Here is a 12,295-nt window from a genome sequence, read left to right on the forward strand (position 1 = left end):
AGGCCCGCGCAGCCCGCACGCGGACCCCGACCCGCCGACCCGCTGACCCGGAAGGGGAATTTCCGGCCCGCCCTCCACCGGAAGGGAGGGTAGCACTTAGCGGAGGACCGCGCGAGGACGGGGCGAGGACCCCCCGCCCCCCCCCGGCCCCGAGGTGCGCGCGACGTGTGCAAGTTTCAGGAGAATTTCCTGAGCCGGATCCCCCTCCACACGAGGGCAGAGCCGTACGTCTGCTACCCAGAGAACATCCGGGAGGAGTTACTGAGGGACATGGTCTTGGCCCCGCTCGCAGGTGTCGGGGGGGGGGCCTCGAGCCCCCCCTCAGCTCTTGCCCAACCCCAGCTTGGGCATCTCTGCTACCTGCTCAAACTCGGAACCTACCGAAACCCCCCTGAGGTGGCTGTGGATGCGTGGGAGGAAGGTGAGTGCCACCGTGGGGGGGGGTGGGGGGCGAGGGCCTGGGGCCGGGGCAGTGGTGCCCCTACATTTCTCGGTCTCCCCCTTCATGTCGCTGCTGCAGCTGCTCAGAGTGGAAGTTCGAGGTTCCGCCTTTTACTACCTTCTCCCCGAGCGCCAGGTCTTCCAGTCAATTGCTTTCTGCTCTAGGGACCCACGGCCAGTGGGGTCAGAAGCAGGGGATGGGACATGCCCTGGGCAGCTAATAAGCCCTTGACAGGGGCATGACCCGCCACGTGAGGCTTGTGCGGCGCTGCCTTCTGGTGGAGGGTGGATCATGTGCTCTAGGCCCAGAGGCTACTGGGCGCTGAGCCAGAAGCTCCTTCCTGGTAGTGGTCACTGGCCAACGGCGAGGTCTCCAGGAACAGGAAAGGAAGCATGTCTGACCAGGGCGCTCTCCTGATCTGATCGTCTTTATCACGGAAGAAGTGGACACTCCTACAAGCTACACCCTCTGTTTCTCCGTAGGAGAGTCACGGCCCCAGGACCAGCTATGGATCAAGAGGCTTGTGATGCACAAGGTTGTTCCCGTGTGGCTCAGGGCCCTGCTAGACGCGGCCCTATTAGGGGACGCAGCCTTTCTACAGAGCACTGTGGACCTAACATTTCCAACAGCTGCCCACTCTCCCCTTCCTTCCACCAGGACAAGGCCTACCTCCAGAACCTGGTGGAGGAATGAATTTCTAGTTCGCAGGGGAGGCCTGAGCCCTCACTCCTTATTGTAAAGATCCCTTGCCCCTTACCTCTACCAGTAAACTGGTCCTTGCCGTGGCCAAACACACCCTCAAATCTAAAGCTCTGTGTAGATAGAAGAGTGGAAGACCATACTCTGATATTGTCCCAAAATATGATTCTTCAGAGATAGCCATTGCTAAGGATATTTTAGAGGTGGGGAGTCTACAAGGCAAATCCAGTTCACAGATGAGCACTTACAATATATTTTAAGTATTTCTAATGGTTGCTACAAAATAAAAATCAGGAGGTTCAACTGAAATATGTTCGTGGAGCTTTCAAGGTGGCAGAGAAGTAAATAGGCTATCACAAAGTAGCATGAAAAATACCATGATTTATAGGTTTTCAGGCAAAATCCAAAGATCTGCAAACTCATTAGCAGAGATTAGCTGAAGCCGAGTGCCGTCAGTGGTGTCAGTTGCTTTCACATAGGGTGTGTTCTCAAGGTTGTCACAGTCCCTACCTGACCCATTTATAAAACCAGTCTGGCCCCCTTATGCATTTGAGTTTTGCAGTCATTGATGTCTGTCCTTACAAAATCTTTCTGTAATATCATAAGTGTGATGAGCACTGCCTACAGACTTCTTTTCCATTATATCCATGTCAGTGTATACAGCTTTACCTATTTATTCCTCTGTATGACTTCCCCAGTCCCTTCCTTCTGGATATTTCAGCTAGCTCCATTTATCTTTAATTACAAACAATGAAACAGTAAATACCCTTGTTTGTATCTTTGCATATTTTGTGGGCATTTCTCTTGAATAAAATTCTAAATGGGAAATTACTGAGTAAAAAGAAACACATTTAAAATTTCAATAGATGGGACACCTGGGTGGCTCAGTGGTTGAGCATCTGCCTTCCTAAGGCTCAGACCATGATCCCGGGGTCTGGGGATTGAGTCCCACATCAGGCTTCCCACAGAGAGTCTGCTTCTCCCTCTGCCTATGTCTCTGCCTCTCTCCCTGTGTCTCTCATGAATAAATAAATAAAATCTTTTAAAAAAATAAAATATTAAAAAAAATAAAATTTCAATAGATAATGTACATTTTGGCATTATTGTACTAAGCCAGGGACAAGGAGTGGTTGAGTTTGGAGAGTAGCATCAAGAGATGAACTGTCCACCATACTCCATACTCCAATACTTACTCTACCCTTAGCTAAGGGACACAAATATAATATTGCAAATGGAGAACTAGACCTAGCAGGACAAATACATTTTAGAATTCTAGCTGAAAAGTTAATTCAGTCATAAATTGGGCATGAAAAACAAAATGAGGTAACAAGTCTGGTTATATTTAGGAGATTCTTCATTTGTTATTAAAAACCAAAGGGCTTTTTATCCAAATGTGTTGACTAGTTTTTAGTTTTTTGGCGTTTCTCATTTTATCTAGAAAGGAAGTGCCGCCTATATTCCCTCCCTTTGTGTTTCAGGCTTATTTCCCTTTCTGTTTCTAATAGATTAACCTGATGTTACTGTGTGAAGGCTGCTTTTGTTTCCAAGTCTGGGCTCTCCTGAGTGGTAGTAAAGATAAAAATTTACAATCAGGGATGCCTGGGTGGCTCAGTGGTTCAGAGTTGGCCTTTGTTTTTTGTTTTTGTTTTTGGTTTTGTTTTTTGGTTTTGCTTTTTGTTAGAGTCTGCCTTTGGCTCAGGTTTTGATCCCAGGGTTTTGGAATCAAGTCCTAAATCAGGCTCCCCACGGAGCCTGCTTCTCACTCTGCCTATGTCTCTGCCTCTCTCTGAGTCTCTCATGAATAAATAAGATCTTTTTAAAAAATCTGCAATCAAAATTGCAATAAGTATTGATTAAAATAGCCTCTTTTTTATGATAAATGCAGCAAATGGGATGACTTGGTGGTTAACAGTGCAGACTTTCTGGGCGTAAGGCCTGACTTCTCCAAACACTGGCTGGGGCAAAGTATAACCACTCTATGCCTCTATTTCCTCTATTAAAATGGGAGTAATAATAGGGTTATAGTTCTTTGCACAGAATCTGGCACAAAATAAAGTTAATAGTTATTATTTATTCCGACATAATAACCAACCCCGCCCCCTCTTAAAGTTCTACAGGGTGCTGCAGTGCCCAAGACCAAATAAGCCTCTGGGTAGCTGCTCTGTGAGCTGACAGTCATTTCATGACCAAATCAGAGTAAATAACTCCTTCAGGAAAAGAAACCAGGAGTTGGGCTCACTTTTAAACTATACTTTAGATGCAACATGATAGATAATAAGAGGCCTGGTAAGAGAATAATAGCTGACCTTTACTGAGCACTTACTCTCTGTCACACTCTTTGAAGCATTTTATGAGCATTTTCTTACTATATGCTCATAATAATCCTATGCAGTAAGTGCTATTATTACCATCCCCGTTTTCCAGATGAGAAAACCAAGTATAGAATGTTTAATCAACTTGCTCTAGGTCACACTGTTATTTAATAAGTTGGCACAGACCTTCTGGCTCCAGACTATATGCTCTTAACCATTATAGTAAGTTCGAAACAATTGCAGAAAGAGGTAAATCACAGCTAGGACAAAAAGAGGAATTCAGATATTGTCGACTGGTATCTTTCAAGCAACTTGTATGCAGCAGATACTGTTCCAAAGGCTACCAGCATATATTAGGAAGTTCATTCCTTGTGGCAAGCCTGAGAAGTACATATTAGTGATAACACTTTTCTGGATGGGCTTAAGCTGTTGAGTATCCAGGGTCACAGAACTGTTAGTGATAGAGGTGAGTTTCCAAAGCAATCCCAAGCTTTCTCCCTAGGAATGCAGTAAGAATTCCAAACACAAGTGAGTCATCCTCATCACTCAGCAAATATTTATTAAGCACTTACCAGTGTCAGGCACAAATGCACAATACAGGGATAGTTCCTGCACCATGAAACAGAGATTGTGTGGAAGAGAGATACAATTTATAAGGCCAAAGGAGTAAATAACATAATATTATATAATTAATGTATAATTATCACCATTAGAGGGCCCAAGAAATCTCTAATTGATTTGACAAATGTTTGTAGTAAGTCATAGGAAAATAATTTTAATTCTTTAGAAAAAAAAAAGAGGAAGATATTTGCTTCTCATGTATTTCATATCCTGGAAGACCTACCTATGAGGAGACATCTAGGACTAATCAGGGTATTTAGGGAATTACTGAGTTTTGCAATTTTCCCACCTGTGATCAAAAGTATAAGACTGTGGTTACCCAATAGCCTAGGCAAACTGTCAGCTTTTGCACAGACTTGTCCTGAGTGTAATAAGAATTAAGGTTGCATCCTGCTCATGGTTTTGAATCAAAACATTTTCTGATTTCATCAGAAAGGAAACAGTAAAGGAAGAGGAGGAAGACCGGTTAGGAGTGATCACAGCCCTTTTCTTTTGTAAGGCACAGTATCTAGTATGGATTAACATTGACGTACAGCAGTTTCGGAACTTTGTAATTTATTTTTCTTTTTAATGGCTGTCTTACCAATGGTAATGCATAGGGTATTAGCATTATAGGATTTAACTCCCCGTTGTGAATGTTTTAGTAAATCTATAGTGATTTAAGCTATCTTCATTATCTTTGGAAATTTTACACCAGTAACATGTTCATTGTAGAAAAATGAGAAAAACACGTGAACAAAATGAAAAAAATTAAATCAGCCAATAGGTCCAGAGGCCAGAAATAACTGTTGCTGACATTCTGGCATACATTCTTCTAGTCTCAATATTATATATCTATGTATTATTATTTAATAACTTGGGCTCATACAGCTTGTAAGTTTCCATATTTGCCCTTCATGTCATTAAATATACATCTCCACTATCATTTCTTATATAGTTGTATAGTATTTGAGTGTGTATATATATATCCCTGTTTATTTACCTGCTCTGCTATTATTATTGAACATTAACAATGTTTTTAACATTTCACTATTATAAATAATTAAATGAGGGACATGGTTGGGTATATATCTATTACATTAGTATAAATCTCTAGAAGTAGTATTTCAGGGTCAAAGGGTAGGGACATATTTGCAAATACTTGCATATTTACTGGTTTCTTTTCTTTTTTTCTTTTTTTTAACTTTATATTTTGAAATAACCATGAACGCAAAAAGTTGCAAAAATGATACAGAGAAGTCTCTTACATCCTTTAACTAGCTTCCCCCAATGGTAACATCTTATTATATAGTACAGTATAAACACTAGGAAATTGACATTGGTACAACACAGTAAGTTACTACATACTTCACTTAGATTCGGCCAGCTGAATTATTTTTTAAATATTAATAGAATGGTAAGATGCATTCTAACTTACTTTTCCTACTTTCTTTTTTCACACAACAGCCTTTAGAATTGCCTTATCTTAAAGCCGAAAGAATACAACTATTTTAGTAGATTATTATCTTCTGTTGAAAATGAAGAGTAAGAAATACAAGTAAGAGTCCCCCACTAGATGCAGAGGTGGTGAGCCACCATTTATGGCACAGAAAATGGGTAAGGTTCTGGCCTTCATTTGGCTCTTTGTAGTCATTGTATTTCCTTTATGATACACCCCTAACACAAAATGGTTAACACAGACTCACGCAGTAAGAAAGTTACCACCTTCTACTTCACTCCTCTGATTACAACAAGGAGAAAGCCTCTGTAAATGTCTGGCAAACAGCACAAAGATAGGATGCAAATGACTGAAGTTAGGGATTCATTGCATTAGAGTATCTTTGTCCATAAAGAACTGACCAACCACATGGTCTGGCATGTTCTTCTTTGGGTTTAGTTTGGATTAGAGAAGATGGCTCTTGGTTCTCTTATGGGATCTGCTTGCAAAAAAAAAGAAACATAAGAAGAATCTTACATCTATTAAGCATTTATTGTATGCATCATTTCATTGACTCCTCAGAACAAATCAATGAGATAGGTCCTATTACTAACTTCATTTTATACATAAGGAATTTAAGGGGCGGCCTGGGTGGCTCAGCGGTTTAGCGCTGCCTTCAGTCCAGGGCATGATCCTGGAGACCCAGGATTGAGTCCCACGTGGGGCTCCCTACATGGAGCCTGCTTCTCCCTCTGCCTGTGTCTCTGCACCTCTCTCTCTGTGTCTCTCATGAATAAATAAATAAAATCTTTTTAAAAAGAAAAAAAAAAGGATATCAAGGAACAGAGGAATGTAATAATTTGCCCAAGTTTCCTATCTAGTGAGTGGCAAAGCTGAGATCCAAACCAGATCTGTTGGATTAAAACCATGTCCTTGACTGCTGGTTTCTCATTAAACTTAAGGACCATAAGTCATCTCTAGAAAATGCGGGATGGAGTTATCCTTGCTAGGAATTTGGGTCACTTTACTCTGGGTCTAGTTACTGCACACCAATATCTGAAAATACACTCTTCACCTACAAACATCCTCCTGATTGGAGAGGAAATGTCACAGTCAACTTCATTCCAGGCCTGCATCTTTCAAAGAAGGAAAGAATGTCTCATAGCCATTCAAACCCTGCTATTCCACTTTTCTTCATTTTTCTACTATTGGAAAGTTTCCCACTTTCCTCCAATCATTTCTCTCCTTGAATAGTTCCAAAGGTTTCCCAGTATCGTTAGAAAACCAAAATCACCAGGACAAATTTACTGTCAGAGAAACAGGTTAAAATGAAGCTTCATTTAAATGTTTAAAACATTTCCAAATTTATACTAGATACTGAGGAAAGAGAGCAAAGAAGTACAAAACTTGGGCTCCACCAACAAGAGTCCAGTAACAGTCAAGAAAGTTTTCGTGATCCCTTCAGTTACAATGCTTTAGGTTTCCAATTACTTGAAGCCTTTTGGTGGGTTTATGGATTGCTTTACAAATGATTAACTTTAGGGCAAAGATCCTGAGACCACCAAAGGGATAAGAGCCAGTCAAATGAAAACAGCATAACTCTAAAATTATAATTCCAATAAATAAGTAAATTTGATTGACAAAAAATGCACAGTTGTTTTGTGACCTAATTTTAAATTGGAAAGAAACTGTCTTAGCCTGAAACAAAGGCTTGCTTGCTGCTTACTTGCTTTAAGGTAGTTAATTTGAGAGCAAGGGTTAGGGATGGAGTGATATAGAGAATGAGGAAGAAACAATACAAAGGTACATTATTGCATTAGCCACTCAATAGTTGAATGGTACTCATCACACAGAACCTTATGAAAAACCTTATGAAATCTCAGGACTGCCTACTCCAAAAGATGAAAGGAGGAAGTGTTTATCTTCCTTTAGTCCTCCTTAGATTTACCATTAGTCCAGGACGGTCCTGGATCATGCACATGTGAGTATAGAGCAAGCTCCCAGAATTATCCCATATTGCAACACCAAAGAAGCTGCAGGGCAGGAGGCAAGAGTTATATGTCAGGAAAGACACTGCCAGGTAGCGTACGCCTGAATCTGGCCAAATTCCTTAGCCTAGGAGATGAGGCTAAGAATATTCGAAGTGGCACCCAGGAAGTGTCCAAGGTAAAACCATTATCGACAGTTTGTGGGGGAGGCACCTGGCTGGCTCAGTGCACAAAGCATGGGACTCTTGATCTCAGGGTTGTGAGTTCAAGCCCCATATTGGGCATAGGGCCTACTCATAAAACAAAAAAAAACAGTTTGGTATACATACGCCCAGACACAGTTTTTTCATTTATTGATTCATTAGTGAACCATTCAAGGCATTTAATAAGCATCAGCCACATGCCAGTCACTGTGTTAGTTTTAAGGCAAAGAGCAGTGACAAGACACATAGGTACCTTGCTTTTCTTGGAGCTTGTCTGTTTGGGGAATCAGGCATTAAATCATTATAATTACTGAATTATGATTGTGATAACTGCAATGAAGGATAAATGTAGGATGATAAACTTTCTAATCGCGAGAATTAAGAAAGGCTTCCCTGAGGAAGTGGCATTTAAACTAAAACTTGCAGAGGAGGGGTTTAAAAAAGCAAAGGGTCGGAGAGAGTAACTAGGAAGAGAGGAGGAGGAAGAGTGTAACTAGAAAATGTTGCAGACAAAGCGCATAAACAAATGCATTCCAGTGGAAAAACTGAAACTGCCCTGAATATAGAGAAAAAGCCAGTGGAACTAGTGTGGGTGGGTGAGGGGAGATGTGCAGTAAATTGAGGCAGGCAGGAGCCAGGGCCTGGTAAGACAAAAGGGATTTAGATTTTATCTAAGGTCAATCAGAACCTACTGAAGAGTTGTGAACAGGGGAACAATATGAACAGATTTGGGGATGGAGTTTGTTTAACATAAATGGAGATATATTTGTAAATACAAACCAGCAGAAACTCATAAATATCACAAAGGTATTGAAAAAGTACAGTCTGTGGAGCACCTGGGTGGCTCAGTGGTTGAGCGTCTACCTTTGGCTCAGGGAGTGATCCTGGGGTCCTGGCATCAAGCACCGCATCAGGCTCCTTGCAGGGAGCCTGCTTCTCCCTCTGCCTCTCTCTCTCTCTCTCTGTATCTCTCATGAATGAATAAATAAAATCTTTTTAAAAAATAAAAAAGTACAGTGTGTAATCATTATATACCAGTACAGATATAAACAGGAGTTTTGATTCAGGGTGGAAGCAATAGAGGTGGTGGCCTGAGCCTGGAGTCTGGGAAGGCATACATAGTTCACCTTTTTGTTTATTTTTGAGGACTACTTGTTCATCTGATTTGATGCCAAGGTAGCATTTGGGTAAGCCAGGATGAAATCCTCATTTAAAACTCTCCCCTTTTTTCAAAAGCTTCAAAAGTTTCTACCAAGACTAACCTCATACGTGGGTGGTGGTGGGGACCACCTACAAGGTGTGAATTAAGAGGTGCTAAAAGACCACTCCTGTTCAGTGTAAACTTTCTCTGTCTTTCACTAGCACCTAAGAATCTACCATCACACTTGTATTCTGCTGAATCTTCAGTTGTCAGATAGTGCAGAGCAGCCTACTAGATCTATCTTGCCTTCCTGGAATGCAGCTAGTGTTTGAGTTTTGTCAGGGATAGGAGGGTTCGAAGCTACTTGAGACAACTGGTCACACAATGGCATGGAAATGCATGAGACTGGGCATTTTGTATCATTTTGTTTTAGGTTGGCTCTGAGATCAGCTGGTGTGTACATATGGACATATATAAATGTGAATGGATTTACACAATAAAGAGATATGGGTATACTTACGGCACGTCCAGGACTTTATAATGTGGGAAGCAATAATGGAAAGGAACACAGCCCCTGGGATTGGGCCAGCCTGGGTTCAGATCAGAAGCTTTGTAATCCTAAGAAAGTTATGGCACCTACCTTATTGGGTGGTTGGGAAGATTTAATGAAATAATCTGTTTAAACTCTTAGCACTGGTCCATGATATATAGCAAGTACTTCGCAAATGTTACTCTTAAGGTTATGTGTGCTTTTGTCTTTATGCAAGTATGTGTGTCCATGTTCATGTGGTGCAAATTTGGGCATCTAAGGGAGGTAGAATATGTTTAAGAACAAGAGAGGGAAAGAGGAAGGATGTTGTTCACCTCTGCAGCAGGAGTTATAGCACTGGAGCAGACCTTTCTAGAGGGTGAGGGGTTTGCAGAGCAGCTCACAGAGGAGAGGGCTCAGCTTTACCAAGTGGGAAAAAGTAAGGGACAGCAAAGGGCCTCAGATAAGAGACTTCCTGATGAAAATAGAATTTATAAAAGTGGAAATTAATTGAAGGAGAACAGGCAACAGAATTGGATTTGATGTTGTGGAAGCCAAAAAAAACCTTCATAAAGAGAGATGAGAAAAAGAGTTGAAAATGGTTTCTGAAATTGGCATGTACTCAAATCAGGTCTCTGTGCTCAGAGGACAGATGACTTCATCTGCTGCATCCTAATGCTCTCCTCTGTTGTGAGCTCCATGCATCTTTTCTTTTTCAGAAATAACATGGAAAAATTTTGTAAAACATGTAATCCGCCACCACCTGTCATCTGGCGTCTTGGTCCCCTCTTAAGATATTCCCATGGAGCTGTAGCTAAGTGCTTTCTGCATCATAAAGAACTGTCATCCTTAAGTTGAAAGAAGAGATTTAGTTTAAAAAAAAAAAAAAGAATACCAGTTTCTAGTCCCAGTTCTGCCCCTAACTTACTGGGCAGCTTGAAGGAATCTCTTGATCTCTCTGGGCACAGCTCATCTGCAAAGGAAGTTGATTGGTCAGCTTGGGTCATTATCTTTTGACTTCCTGCCATCCCCAGATGCAGTTTAGCTCCCTCCAACCATCTCCTCCCCTTAAAGCTGTATCACCATAGGACATGGTAGTACGGAGCACGGAACACCTGTCTCTTGCTGGCTGTGACTCCTGGAATGGGTTATTTAACCTCTCTGTGTCTCAGTTTCCTTGTTTGCAAATGAGGGTAAAGAAGAGTATAGTGTATTACTGGCTTACTAACAGGATTGAGTTATATAGGTAAAGTAGAACAGTGCTTAGCACAGATAAGGGCTACTCTGGGGTAAGATTATCATGAGTATTTACTTTATGGAATAACTATGTAACTTTACATGAAATGTGTTACAGATAAATCAAGACATCAAAGTATTAGCATTATTTGGAGCTATGGAAAGATTCCAGCAAGCATGGGGCAGGGAGAGAGACTGAAACCATTCCTTCTTCAAAACCCTTCTGTGCTGTGATTTTTCAAAGGTGTACATGTACTACCATGATACGATTTTTTTTTTAATTTAAAGAGATTGAGCAAAAGAGATCACTAAAGGTCCGTCTCAAATGTACAAATTCAAGGACTGACTGCTTTTCAAGGAGCAGTACTTTTTAGGTGGCGGGCTTATCTCTGTTATAGCTACCGTTAATATGTTTGACCTTTTCAGCAAATCCTTATAAAGGTTTAAAATACACACAGTCACCTTGGCATGTTTATAAACCGAGCATGTTTCAACTTCTGGGATAGGAGACAAAATGAGAAAAGTGAAAATATCAACTGCAAATATTTAGCCTTAGGGGCTGGCTTATATTTTGTCCCTTATAATCTTTTCCCAGAAATCAACTCAGTTACACAAAGGAACGATGGGCAGCAGAGGGTGAACTCCCGAGAAAAGCGCTGCTGCCTGCCAGGCAGTGAAAGCGTTAACAGGGCTGAGTAAGGCGATCCTTGAAATGAGTAAGACTCAGAGTTGTTAAAGTTTTCAAAGCGCAGCGGCTCTTGGGGAAAAGGAAGCGAGTTGGAGGGAGCCTGGCCAAGCCGAGGATGGAGGATCGCGCTGAGCTGAACTCAGCTGGGGTTCTGTGCTCAAGGTTAGTGCCCCCCCACACACACACATCTCCCCAGAACTGACGCCTTGGGAGAGTTGTCTCAGGAAGGCAAGGCGCCCTCTCTCCTCCTGGTGTGTCATGTCTGCTTTGCTTACTGGCGGGCCACCCGCCCTTGGGCTGAACCTCCCAAACCTCCGGGGCTGCTGTGCACAATTTTGGCATTTGTGAGGGACAGGTGACCTCTTCCTGGGAGATCTCTTTCAACTGGACACTTCTTTTCAGACGTCTAAAAGGAAACTTTCTGGAATAAGGATGTTTTCAGACCACACACACACACACACACACACACACACATACTCACACCTGTATACATTGTTCCATCTTGATTTTTTTTGGTTGTGACCACAATCCAGAATTGGGATCTGTTTCAGATGAAACTGAGAACACTTGTCAAAGTAACTAAACAGGCTGTGTGACTTCACCCTGTGGGAGGAATCTTGTCTCTGAGGCTAGAATAATCAGGGGAGAGAAGGGGGGAGAAAAGAAGGAAGAAAGGGATGGAGGGAGGGACGAAAGGAGAGAAGGAAGGGGGGAAAAAAGCTTCCAAGCATCCTGGCCTGTGGTTAAGGCAAACAGTTTTTGAAAATGTGTTTCTCATAGAACTTTTTCTCATATGTTGCTAGAACAAACTAATGGGGGAAGATGCATAATGAAGGAGCTAATCCTACATCTGCATGAGATTCAGATAAACTTGTCTATATAAACTTGTCTGTTCTGCAGATAACAGATAAACCTAGGGGAAGAAGGAGGACTAGATGACTTCACAGAAATTGCATTTTGGGGGGGCCCTTGATGTGAGAACTGAAACTGATTGGTGGGGAAAAGAACCCCCTTTGAGC

At 41.9% G+C, this 12,295-nt stretch overlaps 1 protein-coding gene and 1 long non-coding RNA gene across 12 annotated transcripts in view; both read left to right on the forward strand.

Moving 5' to 3' along the window:
* Positions 1-138: 138 nt before the first annotated feature.
* Positions 139-11,316, forward strand: LOC144314053 (uncharacterized). The gene is made up of 2 exons (XR_013379715.1): positions 139-421; positions 11,184-11,316. It is a non-coding gene; the product is annotated as an uncharacterized LOC144314053 (long non-coding RNA).
* SH3RF2 (SH3 domain containing ring finger 2) overlaps positions 11,305-12,295 on the forward strand; it is a 132,403-nt gene continuing 131,412 nt past the window's right edge. For all 11 annotated transcript variants that reach the window (XR_013379710.1, XR_013379711.1, XR_013379713.1 and 8 more), the window contains exon 1: positions 11,305-11,438. The gene's annotated coding sequence lies outside the window, so the exon portion shown is untranslated. The remainder of the gene's footprint in view (positions 11,439-12,295) is intronic.

The sequence above is a fragment of the Canis aureus genome, chromosome 5 (assembly GCF_053574225.1).
Source record: "Canis aureus isolate CA01 chromosome 5, VMU_Caureus_v.1.0, whole genome shotgun sequence".
Classification (NCBI taxonomy): domain Eukaryota; kingdom Metazoa; phylum Chordata; class Mammalia; order Carnivora; family Canidae; genus Canis; species Canis aureus.